Raw genomic sequence first — 16190 nt, forward strand, 5'->3', positions numbered from 1 at the left:
AGCAAGCAAATTTGTTTATGTGATATCCTGTAAAGCAGTGCACAGGCTCCCTTTTGGGAGAAACAAAAAAGTCCCAATATTTGGATTGACACAATAATCACATCAGAACTGTGGCTGTATTCATATTCATAGTGCACATTCTGACAGAAATTAACATAATTGTAAGCACTGAGGTTAATGCTGAGCTCTGAAGTCACTGAACTGGAATATTCAGCATATTGCAATAGTGAAGGAAGTGACTGGATGAATGAGGGGCACCGAAGGAGCACAGAAGGAGACCACATCTTTCAACCGAGGCCCTCAGTGCCTCATGCTGACACCTCCACCCTGCTGAAGTGTCCCTGAGCAAACTCCTTACTCCTCTCTGAATTTCTCTGTGCCATATCGCTGTGAAAAGATATGTGGAGAAATGTAGGTGCCGGCCCTGCTTATCTTTAATTTTCTATTGCCTTGGTTTCCCTTCTCAAGAGAAATCCTACTAATTTAAATTAGTGACCTAAAGTAAAGCCCTCAGTGAAGGAAGTATTTTAATGACATACATAAAGTGGAGACAGTCAGCCTCTGCTGTACTTGGCAAATGTTACCATGCTACTAGAGATGTTCCGATACTGATACCAGTATCGGTATCGGCTCCGATACTGCCTAAAACGCTGGTATCTGTATCGGGAAGTACTGGAGTTTATGCACCGATCCGATACCACGTAATAAAGCCCTAAAGAAAATCTACATTAAAGAAGTTTATTTATGTTCTTTTTCCGTTATAACTGACTGTCAAACTGGAGAATAAAAGAAAGTTCTGGGGCATTCATTGTTCATTGTTTGTTCATGTTTCACAAAGAGTTTAACCTTAGCCAGACCGACAACAAAGATAGAAATCATATCACATCAATACACGGATAGTAGTATACAGCTGTTAAAACATAATGAAATATATGACACTCTGGTATCGGATCGGTACTCGGTATCGGCCGATACGCAAGTTCAGGTATCGGGAAGCAAAAAAGTGGTATCGGGCCATCTCTACATGCTACAGGCTAAACTATGATGAAAAATTTAATTTTACAGGATTTCCTGTTAATATGGAGTATATTGTCAATTATTTCACCTTAGTCCATATTGGTTGTTTCGAATAAAAACGCCCTTTGTTATACTAAAATTGAAAGTGTTTACGCGTGTTTTCATTTCCATTGCCTTTAGTCATTGTTACAAAGCTCTAGATTCATGTAGTGTCATATGAAGACTGTGAAGAGATTTTTTTATATTAGCAACAACATAACAATCTACCTTAATTAAAAGACTTGGGTCAAAAATGGATTTGAGCTGTAATGGAGAGACATAACATGTTCTTTAAAGGTTCACAGTACAGAGATAGACTGAATGAAAGTGTGTCACAAAGCCTAATCCCAGTGATTGTGTCCTCTGCCCAGGATGGTGCCATTGTCTAGTTTCCAGCACAATCTCCTTTGTCACATCTGCAGCTCATCATCCCATCTCTCTCTTTCTTTCTCTCTCTGTTTTTTTTTTCCCTAGAAGCAGCCCTCTTATCTAGCTTTGCCTTTTCTCTTTCTTCCATTGCTTTAATGCATCTTGTCAGATTGAGAGTCTCCGAGTCACAGCTCTCTCATTTTTGGATTATAAAGCCCTCGAGGGTTTGTTGTTGTTTTGTTTTTTTTCTTTCTGCAACACCGCCTCTGCTCTTTTTCGACTTTAACTTCCTCTTCTTCATCATCCCCTCCTCCTGTTTTTTTTTTGTTTGTTTTTTCTCCTGAGATAGTAGGCCGGTATTCCCAATAAGCCTCTTACTCCAAACCCTCACCTCCATCTACCTCTGTGTCCTCATGATTGGAGTAAGAAGTCCATGATATCCAGCTAGGGTCCATATGTCACTTAAACCATTGACTGTCTTTATGCGCACCAGGATCATGTTGGGGAGGGCGGAGGTCTTCATCACCTCAGGGTTTTCTTACCATCAGTGGTTACACTTGTGATTCAGTATTCAGCTGTGCCACATCTATATCACAATCTCTCTCTCTGCTAAATCAACAGCTTCACCAGAATGCGTGAGGCCATAGCACAAAAATAAAGCAATAACTCAGCAGGAGTGGCCTACTTAAGCTGGCAGTTTGATGTGCTTCCATTTGACTGATTTCACAACTGCAAGTTCCAGAAAGACTTGGCTTTAAAACCCCACTGAATGGTCTTGAGGGTCCAGACCACACAAAAAGATCAACTTGATGTCTTTTTATTCTAAATGTCTTTGGCTTTACTGTAACAATGCGTTTAAAATATTCATAATGGGAAAGAGAGCTACAGAGGGCATTTGTGTTTCTGCATCAGTAGACCCAAGGAATTTCCTCTTTGTTTTTAGAATAATGGGACATGTATCATAATGTAACTGGTTCAAACTACAATCACCATCAGCTTTATTTTTGTTTGTAATGATGTTCCAAATGAAATCACACATTAGTCACAGTAAGATGGTTCTTTGTGGTTTCTTATCTTAGCGGTGGATGCTAATTTTCTGAGTGAGTTCAGTGAACCGCTGTCATTTATTAGGATTTTTTTACTTCAACCTTTTTTTGTCCCCGCAGGAGGTTGTGTTTGTTAATTTCTCACATCTCTGCACAGGATAGAGAGTGTTGCCGAGATGAAAAAAGGAAAACATCTCCTCCTGTCTCGTCCCCCGTTCTCCTCCTCTCCATTAGCTCAGCACCCCCACAGCCCAAAGCTTAACAGACGGCTGTCCAGACTCCCCAGATCATTACACAGGAATCGTACTGGGAGAGGTGTGTGGGACGTGGCTGTGACTCAAAGCCTGCAGCAGTGTTTACTGACATTCATCTCCATATGTCACGACCCCAGCAGCCAATCAGAAACCATGGATGTTGATTCGGCTTTGGGGGTGCATGGATACATGCAGTTGCCTGTGGTAGCTGAAAGTTAAACATTTATTAACACAGCAGATAAGATTGTATCTCCACGGACATGGTTCATTTACATTCCCTATCAGATAAGTCTACATTTTGCCGGTTTTGCACCATGCACACTGATCGAATACAGGCCGGGTAAAACATACTGTTTAGGCGATACAATTCAAACGGGCAAAATCTCAAACAGCAAGTGAACACCCTCAAATCTCAAATGAAAACGACCAGCTCTTATACTGACTCCAATTACATTTTGGCATATCAGTATGAGAATACATACTCCAGAGCAAATTAAACTCCCTGCTTAACCACCCCCCCAAGCAATTCAGTTCTGTGCAGTGCTGAAATCACTTCCCTGACTGCACTGCCAATCTCTCCACATGAGGTGAGAGATTCACTCCAGTCTATTTCTGAAAGTCTAATAAGATGAACCCTCACACTTGCCATGCTAAGATAAGGAGTCGCTTGAGTGTGTTGAAGTGTTTACACCATGGCTCAGACTTGCCTTCCACATACACAATACAAATGCCTTAACCCTTTCATTTCCTTATAAGTGATTCTAGATCAGAAATTAATAGCTTTGGTGCCTGAATAAACTATTTACTTTAGTAACAGTACTCATCTTTTACATAATGGATGTTTTATAGCCAGTGTATTGGTTGGTCATTCATAGATATTCAGGGTTGCTACAGTAACACTTTGGTGACTTAAAGCAAGATTGGCTGATGATGAAGAGGCAGAAGATAAAGAGGTTGTTGAATTGGCGGTCTTTGGCCTTGCATCTTATTATTAACCTTGTTATCAGCCTCAAGGCATGCAGTTCCACTCTGTTTTTGCATTCCTTCTATTATTGAGTGCCCATAGGCCATGCTGCCATTTTAGATAACCATCAGCTAGACCGCTGTGAATCACTTTTGTGCATGATGCAAAGCAGAAAATGTCATCCACGGTGTGATTCTCGTGTCCTCCGAGAGGCCAGATCCTCATCCTAATTTCAGATGCATCAACTTCTACTGCTCTCCGACTCCCACGCGAGCGAATACCTCACTGTGCGATAGTTGGCATTTACGGTAGTTTGTTTTGAGGAGGCTGTGCAAAGTGCAGGAGCAAAATGCCTGTTAGTTATTCATTAATGAAATTAGATTTTCAAGTGAGCAGGGAAAGGTTTGCAATGATGCCTGTACTTACAGTAGTAATTTTTACACACACTCCCACTCGGATAAGCTCAGAAGTTTAAAATACCCAACAGAACATCCTCTCTTTGCTCACATATCAGCGTGAATGAAGACACACAAATACGTCTTTTTCAACATCTCATATGTTTTTGATACTTCATAATGCTCATCCACTTTCTTGGCATGACCTTTCCCCGATGAAAAATGTAACATCAATCTTATCTTTTGGTAAATTGTGCATATTTTTAGGAATGCATTCCAGCAATGACCAATATCTATTTATAACTATTGGCTGCATGATCACTAGATCATAATGAGGCCCTTGCCGACGTGGCAGAACTGCATAGGTTGATAGTTCTCTTTGAGCTACTAGTTCCCTTTGATTGTTGCTGATGATTGCTACAGAGTGAGTGCAATCACACACGCAGCTGCACACACACACATGTACTCTTCATCCTCTTCAACTTTCTTCAAAATGTGATCTGTGGAAATCAGTGTAACCTATTCAGTATAAAGAGAACCGTGGCCGTACAGTACAGTAGAGTCAGCCGCAGTTTAATCTACTTGGCTCCTAGGTTGTAATCCTTTTTCTTATACCCTGACCTCCAGGGCTTAGAACACAAGACTGAACACACCAATCTCATTCAGATGATACAATAATAATCATCATCTCTCCTCCTTCTGTCCTGTGCCCCTGCCTGCAACACATGCCACCATGGATCTTTGTAATTATCCCTGCGCTGCAGATGGCAAAATTTGATTAAAATCCTCTCCAAAAATCACGCTTTGTGCCCATTTCTCCGGACAACAGAATGTAATACTCCGCCCGAACATTCAAAGTTACAGTAGCTGCAAGGAGGCCGCTGTGAAAATGGTTTATCAAAGTAATTGGTGCTTTTCACTTTGGCCCAGGGTGCGGAATGGATGGTAACAGATGTCTGTCTGAAGGAGATGTAGGTCAGCGAGTTTCGTGCTCTCCCACTGATCCCATCAGATAAAGAGAAGGTTGTGTCTGAGACTGCTTCCCGCCATGACACCGTATCAGATCTGAAGCCCCATCTTGCTTCCTGTGTTTGAGGAAAATCCATGTCTTTTGAGACTGCTGGAGAGACCATGTCAGAGTAATTACTGCACCATGATATCATCTACCCCTACTTATCCTCTAATGGCAATAGAAGATAAATCCCAGTAATGTAGCCTCCTTATATTTGCTTTATCCCTGAATGTGACGGGATTTTATTTTGGAAATTAGTATGCTTTCTATGAATAAATCAGAAATAAAAAAGGTGATGAGAACCATGGTTGATGTGGTATTGCTCCAACTGCATGTACTGCATGTCTTTTTCCAGACAGTCCCAGGGAATCCTTTACATGCATCTCGTGACACTTTGGTCTGTTTTCGTGCCACTGGGTTAACAAGGAGCTTAATGGACTAATCCCCATCAGATAGCAGTCTGGCAGACTGTCGTCTTAGTAACCTATCCCCTGAGCCATGGTTCAGAGTGCATGGCCCACGTAATGCACCACCTTCCGTGGCAATCCGAGTCGCGACTCGCGACAAACTTCTTAAAAAGTGCCTTTTACTGGCACTTAGGTAGCTCACCTGGTAGAGCGTGCGCCCATATAGTAGTCCTCAATGCAGCGGCCGTGGTTTCAACTCCGACCTGCAGCCCTTTACTGCATGTTATTCCCCCTCTCTCTCCCATTTCAAGTCTAAGCTGTCCTGTCGGAAATAAAGGCCTAAAATGCCCCAAAAAATAATCTTAAAAAAAAAATAAAGGGCCATTTACATGCGTGTGAAAACAAAAGATCGATTGGTTTCTCCAGACTGATAATTCCCTGTAAAACCATCCCTGCCCTGACTCAAAATGTGACCCCACTGCTCACCCTCCCCTCCCCTTCGTTCTTGCCATGCACACGGCCTGCACAATCCTCGCCATCCACGATGGATTATGGGAAGGCCTCAGGGCAGGCTGACTGGCTGGTTTCACTATCTGCCAGTTGTGACCCACATCCCTCTCTCTTGCTAATCCTTTTGTTCCTGCGGTCTATGAGTACCTAGCCAAATCTAATCCTTTGTACTGCTTTATTTCAGCATTAGATTTCATTTCATCCAAGCGTCTTCCTGATGATACTCTTCATTCCCCTTATCAATTGGTTTTGGATGTGCATTGAATTTCTATTTGCCACAGGTTCACATAAAGGGAAAGGAGTTCTGGTAATTGTGATGATAATAATAAAAGTGTTATGATCTCATCCTACCTTGTCACTTAAAGCACATCAGATTAGGGGACAATTAATTATTACCCTGCATGTAACACTAGACCTACTCACTGTATATGTAATGTTCAGACCCTGAAACTGTGCTGGACCAGTGTCAGACAGTGACTTCATGTAGGGCCTCTTCCCCTTAAAACTCTTCAGTTCACATATTCATGACATAACGACCTGTTTTTAATTTTTTTTATTTGAATCCTACAAAACTCCAGGCAGCATGTCAAAGCGAATATGCCACATTTCAATAACCACCAACAATTGATTTATTCAGTTCAATACAGCAGTTAATACAGTGTGAAACATCAATGTTGACATTTTTATTTCTCCTCATGAAAGGGCAAGTTCGGGAATGAAATGTGGAAAAATGTTTGGCTTCTTGTGTTGGCTATAGTAACATGAATGGATTTCACATGATGGTGATTCAAATTATGGTGGCTTTCAGGTTTAATGTTTTTTTAATGTTTTTTTAATGATACTACAAAGAGAATATGCCATATTTATTCTCATCACTCGCTCACGCAGACATACATTTATGCATGCAAACACAAAACAAGAGTTAAATTGGTCAGAGCCCCTTGCGCCCTTTGGAGCCCAACAACAGCTAACCCAGTATCTGCCTTATTAAATAAATAAAGCTTTCTGCATCTATTATACATGGATATACTGAATACTACAAGAGCATATGGAGGAGATACAACTAGCCTACATATTAAACCATTGCTGGACTGAACTGTCGAAAAATGTATGTTGGTGAAGAATCAGTTTTACACTTGTACACAGACTAATTTGGCCATAAAGTAAAAATAATTACAGTATGTGCACTATCCTACACAAATAAACAATTCTTCTTAAATATATGACCAAAAATGGCTATTTTTACAACTTAAAACTAAGGTACACTCTATGCCAACCATACCTTTCATAACTTTCTGAAATTTTCAGCCTACGGTATCTTTCTCGTCTATTTGCTTTGTTATCTGTGAGTAAAAATAGCCTGCTCTTGTCCTGCTCTTCTCAACTCTTTTTCTGTCCTTCGTGACCTTTCATGACCAGTGGAAGGGAAGCTACTTCCCTAGACTTTAACTCTGTCTTGATTAAAGTTAAATTAAATATACTGTAGAAAGCACCTTTTCCACATGCTCCTTCAACTGTTAACGGTCTAGCTATTTCTTGTGTCACCGTCACAGCATATGGGAACAGTGGTCAGATTTTCCATGCAAGACACAAGGCCGTGTGATCAACTGTAACGGTATCTCCATGAGTTGGTTGAAAACACTGTCTCTGGCCGACTTAAATGGCAAAAAGTCAACAAAGTCAAAGTTTTTGACTCATGCTATATTGTTTGCATTTCCAAATAGTATGTTTTCCGTATATAAAACACATTGTCTTTTCTAATGAGGACAAACTAATGTGTTTGTTGAATATAGTGCTTTCTTAGGTATACAACAACTTTGGCTGGAGCTGCTGGAGTGTGAAATTACCCAAATTTAATAAAGGACAGGAGACGCTAACATATAGTAACCTTTTAAATATCCTGTAACCCCACAACATAATGTATTATGAAAAGCTTCTTGGCTGGGGCGGCCTGTAGCTCACCCAGTAAGTGCATTCGCCCCATGTTGGGTGAGTCCTGCAGCGTCGCGGGTTCGAATCCGACCTGCTACCCTTTGCTGTGTGTCATCTCCCATCTCTCTCCCCCTTTCATGTCTATCCACTGTCACTTGTAATAAAGGGAAAAAGCCCCTAAAGAAAAGCTAGTTAGTTTGACATGCTAACATATGCAGCTCAGAGCAGACAGGGGAAGGGAAAGGATTGAAAAAAGACACCACCATCTAAGTTCTCCAAAGCTTGATTGCCCTGCCGTGCCCTGTTACAGTTGCTAAGCTACAATTGGATAGTCTATATCAACGACATTCCACTTCCGCGATTGTTCAGGTGCCACTGGAAATACAGCCGGATGTCCGTTACCTTCTGCTCTCTTTGTGTTGGCATTCTAAACTCCGGTGGATTCATGAGGACTATGGTTAACTGCTCCTCAGATCTCTGCAGGGTAAACTGAGACAGCTAGCTAGACTATCTGTCCAATCTGAGTATTCTGTTGCACGACTAATAAGTTATAAGATTGTATGATGTTTTTGTTGAGTTATTATTACGCAATACTTTTTCTGACCTTTTTGAATCTTGCCCCTGACAAAATAACCCATATTACCAAAAAAGACTAAAACTAATAAAAACTAAACTAAAACTAAGCATTTTGAAAGAATTTAAACTAAACTAAACTAGCAAACCCGCTTTAAAAACCAACTAAAACTAAACGGAATTTTTAGACAAAAAGTCAAAACAAAATAACAATAAAAACTAATGAAAAATGCTAAACTATAATAACCTTGGTGCCATCTCCTCCGCAGCGTTGTGAAGGAAGGTCTGGCAATGCAAGACTTATGATTGGACAACTGTTGTTTAGGGGAGGGGTTTAGACAACCATCAATTTCAAATTGAGTCTAAAAATCTGTTAATTCTATCAGTCAGAATTCATTACTTTTTGTGGTTTGCATATTTTCCAACTCTCAAGTTGGAACTACTGCCTCTTGTGAGTAGAAAGAAATTAAAAGGGATGTTCCTCAACATTCAGAACATTAATAGGACTATAGCAGCAAACAAATATTTGCAATGCAAAGATGTAGTGAAATGTTTGCCTGAGCAGAGAATGAAGTCACATTCCCTCGGTGTCTGTTTCTTGTTTTGATAGCCGGTCCACCCGCACGTGCAAAAAACGTAGGTATTTCATGTATTTGGGACAGGTCTGTGAGAGCCGTGTGGAGGCAATCCCAGCCCGCTATTTTGTTTCAGTATTTCGAGTACAGGCCCTTTAAATCTATGATGTCATGTGAGGGCAGACTCACAGGTAGTTTGTGTGAATGCTGAAAATCACACTTTCAACTGCATAATTGAACCCAGTACCACAGTCACAAGTTGAGGCCTAACATTTAAAATAAAATAGTGTGAAATGCAAACTCAGACAGATTTACTACGTACATAGCAGGGTGTAAATACAACCTAGAGAATAGTCCAGCATGGTCCTCATTATTCACCTCAGCAAAGTCTGCAGTTACATTCCACACCTTTTCCTTCTCCTTTTCGTTGCTGCAAAGTCTCTGATTGGCCAGCCACGATCCAATTCACGCAGTATCTCACTTTCAAGGTCAGACTTTTGCACTTTGCTCCTCTGCGCTCCAATCTCCTTCTGCCTCGACTCTCTACCTGTCCTGTTTTGGACACCAGCTTGCAAAAACATGGAGAACGAAACACCAATTTAATCATCTGGAACTCACGTTTGACCAGAGATAAGCAACAATTCATTGTGAGGATTAATGCTAAGGATGCAATTCCACACAACAAAGTATCTACAATAAAGTCGAAGAAGAACTGATTTTGGACAAAAGGAGTTCTTCAACTTCACTGGATTTTTTTTACAACCCAAAAGGGAGCCTTAAATGAATGGTTAGGCTGTTGGTGGAGGAAAACAGATGTCATGTTTTGTCTCAACATGTGGATACACTCATACTCTGTCTCTTCTCTCTCTCTCTCTCTCTCTCTCTCTCTCGCTTACACACACACACACACACACACACACACACACACACACACACACACTTATGCTAAACTTGGCAGCCAGACACCATAACTACTCAACAAATTGACGTCCAGCCTGCTGTTGGCCTGTGTGCATCATGTCTCAGCATTCGAACGACAGCTTTGAATTGCTTATTATGCAGTTTCTCTAGAGTGCTCTGCTTGCACATGCCAGCCACAATCTCTGTGCAGCATGCAGCAGCTGACTAGGGAAACTGCGGGAATAATTGTCTGTCATTCCTTGTTGGCTGCTTTGACGTCTGGTGATTTCCTTTGTGGTGCACTAACAGAGTTGTTTGGTGTCAGGTAGGAAGTGGCATGGCGCGAGTGTGCACTACATGCTATTTCACATCTGCAGTACATTCCACGATCCAGACAGTGTCAGACTGGTTGGTGGGCAGATGATAGGTTGGACGGAAGAGCAGGCTGAGCATAATAGCTGCAGGTTTGACCCTGGCAGATGGACAAGACAGCTTCTGAATAGAGATTTTCTTTCTTCAAATATCATCTTGCACTTCCTTTCCAAGAAAAGCCAAACGCCCAGACCATGGCAAGCTGTTGTGTCCACCCAAGCATTTGTAACCATTTAGACTCATTTTTAAATGGCAGCAGATTTCACACTCTTAATATATAACCTTCTGCTTGATGTTGGACACGAATTGTGGTGAATTGCTCCACTTTGATCAATTGCGTATGTGCAAAAGACTCTGATTGTGTGTGTATAGTGATGTTTTACAAAGTTGTATTTTCTGCTGCTTTGCTACTAGCTTTTCCCCACAAGGTATTTGTTGATTTGAGTAAACATATCTGAAGCATTAATCAAAAAGTAAAGGAAATAACTCAGTAAAATTGCCTCAGAGGTCTAAAATCGACCCTAGCTATGGATGTGTGGATGAATCTAGTGTTTATTCAAGCATTGTTTCTGAAATGTTTAATCCTATTTTGCTTCAAATCAAAGATGTAGAGAGCTGGAAATCTTTCATCAATTTTGCACTCGTCAGGGGAGCACTAGTTTTTATGAAAACATGCACATTAGATGCATGTTTTCCCATTGTCCCTGGTCGCGTTTCTCCATTGGAAATAAATAAAATTGACTGTCAGGGTGCATGCATGGTGAAAAATGGCGTGGTGTACTTGTATCCAGGGTTTCTGCTTTCATACTACCTGTGTGCTGTTAATTCCTCACAAGCTCACATGTGAAATTCTGGGTAAACCTTTCCATCATGTTATCAGATTTAGCCACATGTCACTCAATGAGGGCGACAGTCATCAGAGAAAATGTTCCATTTTGTCCACTCAAGTGTCACTAAGTGATGAATGCCTCCAGAGTGAGTTGGGCTGCACTGCTGTAGCTGAATGTGAAAAGCACCAAAGATTTTAGCACTGCTTTTTGCAGGCATAGTGGAGAAGCCATGTGAGGTCACAGAGGAGTAAATATAGCCCCGAGAGAGTGTTAAAGACCTCGGTCTGGGTCCAGGCTCATGTTAGATGTGCCGTCCTTGCCATGCTCTGGAGGGCAGGGAAACTAAGAATATCATTTGGGTGCAGCAACGAGGGTAGGACAGGTGAAGGGCAAGCAACGGGCCCAATGCCATAGTGAGCTAGAGGATTTTCCATCCATGTAGTTCAGTTAGTTCATATAGACATGTACGATTTATCTTATCTAGAGTGCTGTGGTAGTAGACGTAGAAGCATGAATAGTTACCACAATCAGTGCAAATGTCACCTGGTATCATCTCAGGCTTGCCAAATGTTTATTACATCTTGTTTGAGTCACAGAGTACCATATGGCGAGTGATTAGATCAAAAATCAAAAACCTTATCTCGGCTACGCTCTGAAAAATACATTGAAATAAAGCCTTGATCTTGGACAGATGTGCACATCAGAATTTGATTCATTGGGCGAGGATGCGCGATTGGCATTCTCTGCCATCCAGACTGCGGGTGCTCACACTGATCTGTGTGCGTGGTGGATAATACGTTGTCTTTAGCGGGGATGAATACAATACTGGATAAGTGAGTCTGTTGAATAAATGATGTTTATAATCATAGCCCTGGGTGTCAGCTAATGTGCCTGGGGAGACGGGGGGGTGGGGAGTGGGGGTTGGGAGATGAGGAGTTCCAATCATCTGTCCAAGCAAGCCCCTCCAAGGCAGATGATAATGTGGGTCTAAACTGCTGCACGGGTGGGTAATGGGATTGTGTGCATGCTGGTCTCCTGCTGGATAAGCTCCCCTGATAGCGATGTTGACCTCTTCCCTGATAGCTGGGGCAGGGAGTTCCAACACAGCTTCATTTGGTGTATGTGTGTGTTTAGGTTGCAGGTATCGTATACGAGACAAAAGGGCAACGGTAAAGTGTGCCGGTGGTGAGGTAAAAAGGTAGGGGGTGTGCACAATCAAATCGGTACAAATCGGGAATGAAGGCTCAGGAGGGATCATATTTGTTGTGATTAACTTTTTGTGCGATATCAGTTGAGGTCTCGCTGACTCACCAGTAATCAAAGTTAAAGGAGGATTTTTGTTCTGGTAACTACATGAATATTTGGAGAATAAAGGTCAGGATATTACAGGGAAAATAAACTCAGAATATATTGAATTGTTGTTGTTTTTTTTAAAGTTGGAGTATATCCACAATTTGGAAGCAGCAAAATCATAGCCTGACAAGCCAGACCCACATCAAGATGTTGGGTCCGGGAACTCACCATTGACGGAGCTCAATCCGAGGGGCGGGATAAACGGTTGTCTTTCAAATTCCCTCTGCACGTAATAGGATAGCGCTACAACCAGGCAGAGCAACGAAGAAGGAAGAGAAGCTAGTTGAAAGATTAAACTTTTGCCGTATCCGGTCGGCAAAACACATCTTCCTTTTTTAAGAATGATTTCTGTGCCGTTATTGTTCTTTTCTCAAAGAAAAGCTTAACTCCAATGGTGTGTTCTTTTTGTCCACCGAAGTCGATCTACGAGTCGTTTTTCGGAGTTACGAACCGGAAGTTACAAAAAGAACGCCCCCGAGGTCGTATATACGACTCGTCAAGTCGTCTGAACACAGAGGACCCCGAGTTCGTTTCTCCTTTTTCGACTCGGATGTGACGTCACACTCAAGCTACGAGTCGTGATTACAAGACAAAAAGAACGCACCACAAGTCTTCCAGAAGACCGCTGTTCCCAGCAGCAGCCCTAAGCCCGCCCAGCGACTCTATACACAATGTGATTGGCCTGACAAAGTTAACGGAGAGTGCCTAGACCCCCCATGGCTGCAAAATAATTTTGCTGCCACTAGGGTGCGTCTACAGTAGATTTCTAGGCTAGCAAAATCACAGTTTAAAGTATAAAGGTGATACATATTAGACTGCATGCAAATTAGCAGATTTTGTCAACTCCAGTATATCCTCTCTCTCTCGGGTAGTTCCAGCTTGTGACCTTCGTTCCTCTTTGTGTAGGCAGTTTGTCTCATTTGGCCAATGTCGCAATGATTTTCCAGACAGTTCTTTTTGACATACTGAGTCATTGTGCAGTTTTTCTGATTTGGACATAGATGATTTGTCCTTGAGTTATATTTGCTGACTCATGTTCCTTTGAAAACTTGTATATCAAAATACCGATTGCCAGAACTCTTCAATGGCTGACATATGTGGGAAATAAGCATTCAACTGAATGTGACACACCTTTGCAAATGTGATTTAAATGCAGTCGTGTGAAACGAAGACTTCCAATACAGCATACGGTGTATGTACGTGAAGCTTTATTCATATCACGATAATCAAATTCAGAAGCTTTGATGAAGAGAAGGGTTCCCACCCCTATAAGAAAAGACGTTCCTGAGCGGCACTTTGAAGAGGACCCGTTAAAGAGGTGGGAACCATCCTGAATGCCCTCTATACTGAGTTCCTGCAGTAGAGAAAGCTGCAGTTTCAGGAGCGCATATCTACAACTCTACTGAACAAAACTGGCATACTGCACAAGGGTCAACACTAAGGTTAGCAACTAGCTAGCTATGAGGGGTTATGGTTATGTGAAAAGACAGGGGTTAGAGTTAGCATCTACCCAAAACACTAGGGTCCTAGAAATGCGGTCCTGAAACTGCAGCTTCCTCTATTGCAGGGACATGCAACTCAATGGCCCTTGGCCTTTAGTGACAAGATTCTGTTCACACACACTGTTGTTTTTCAGCAAATTCTGTCTTGGACTTCCTTTTAGCACCTTCTGATGTCAAAAATGTGCAGGACTAGAAGATCACACTAAAACCAGAGTAACTTAATAAAAATTCAAGCAACCCAGCTCCAATGATGAATCCTCTTGGTCCTTGTCAAGCATACTGTCTGTATTTTCACACAACAAAAAACTTCAGCCGTGGTTGTATTTGTGTTGGGCTGAAATATGCGCCATTTTAAAAAAAAAAAAAAAAAAAAAAAAAAAAACAACTTCAGAACCAGAGCGCTCTAAATGAGGCATAATAGATGTGAGAGTGACATAACTATGTTGGAGGGATGTAAGCAGCCTGACAGGAACATTGCTTCTAGCAACCCTGTGTTGCATTAGTGATGATTTTCCAGAAGCCGCTCACAGTCTTTACAGCACTCTCCTCCTGAGCCCCAGTCAGGCCCGGGAAAGCCCCAAAACAACAGGCCATGTGCTGCCTGACACAGCTTCACGTGCTGTTATTCATAACCCACGCTCAACACTCAACACTGGCCAAATCTATTTCCCCATACTTCTAAAAAAAATATATAGGTCATTGCGGTTCTAAAAATGCCTGCCTTTCCCTGGGGCTTGCCAGAAAAATGAAATAGACTTTACATCACGTTAGCCAAGCAACAGCAACCAAGAAACTTTCCTTTTTTTTTTGGTAGTTAGTCATTTTTCATCCCCTTTTGTTGCTGTAATTTAACATATGGCGGTTCTCTCACACTCCTCTCTTTCAGTTTATGACCTGAATAAGATATCAGCAGTTTGCCAGGTTTGGAATAGGACAGGCGAGGCTAAAGTCATGTAGAGATTTAGATAATATGGTTGCGGAACACTTCACAATGCTTTCCACCTCTGCCTTTCAGACTTCCTCCATGCTGATACCGTAAGTAGAAATTCGGGGGTGGATTTCAAAATGCTTTGGATTTGCAAAGTGCCTCCTGATATGGCGAAGGTGTTCACGTGACAGACCGCACAATAACTTCCTATCTGTTTATAATTCTACCTATACCCTTAACCAGTGGCAGATGAATTACAATATCCACTCTTCCCATGGGTAGTGGCTGCAAAGCTGCAACACACAATATGCAAAAATAAGCTGCTCTCGCCTACATCGTGACTTTGACAACTTAGACTGCAATTTATGGAGGCAGACTAACTTGCAGCAAATAGGATAATGCAGTGAGGACATTTCTGGGGTTCCATTTGGCATAGTTTACACATTTACAGATGCTCTTCCTCCACAACCATATTGTCTCATTTTAGTTTTTTTTCTTCCAGATCCTACCTCTCTACGTCCAATGCCTAACCTCCCTGGTGGCTGTCCCTTGAAATGGCCTCATGTTTATTTAAACGTATTTAGCGGCAGTGGAGCGCCTGGTGCCCCATCCGTTTTCTGTGGCGTTTTCTTATAGCCAGCCAACCCCCCAGCCATTCATCAGCTGGGCTTAGTGTAGCTACAGCACACAGGGATAAACAGCACTTCACCACAATGAGTGTGACAAACTCTCCACACAAACCAGCGGGTGTGTCAAAGGGAAGCACGATTACAGAGGAGAAAGAGGTGAATAAATGACCATGGAGAGACAGAGAGGAAAAAAGAGAAAGAGGAGTCTCAATCATGTAGCTTATAATTCTCTCGCGCACGCACGCACGCATGCACACGCACACACTTTATTTTGTACATGCGTTTAATGTTGAGCAATTCAAGTAGTCCTAAATTACTTTCTTTGATCCATTTTGCAGCTGAAAATCACATAATTTTTTTCTTACATCCTTTTGCCAAAAATAATGCTTCAGTTTGTCTTTCTTAGACAGGTTTGAAACAGGCAACACATCCCAAACTCTCAGGAGAAAACTCATTCAAACCATTACAGGCACATAAACACACAGCCAATTTAATCAGTGAAGTACTGGAACAATGGGCCCTTGTCAAATTATTTTTCTCATTTCCCCTTCGTCTCCCCAAAAAAATACAGATCATTACACCC

This window comes from Perca flavescens, chromosome 22 (assembly GCF_004354835.1).
Source record: "Perca flavescens isolate YP-PL-M2 chromosome 22, PFLA_1.0, whole genome shotgun sequence".
Classification (NCBI taxonomy): Eukaryota; Metazoa; Chordata; class Actinopteri; order Perciformes; family Percidae; genus Perca; species Perca flavescens.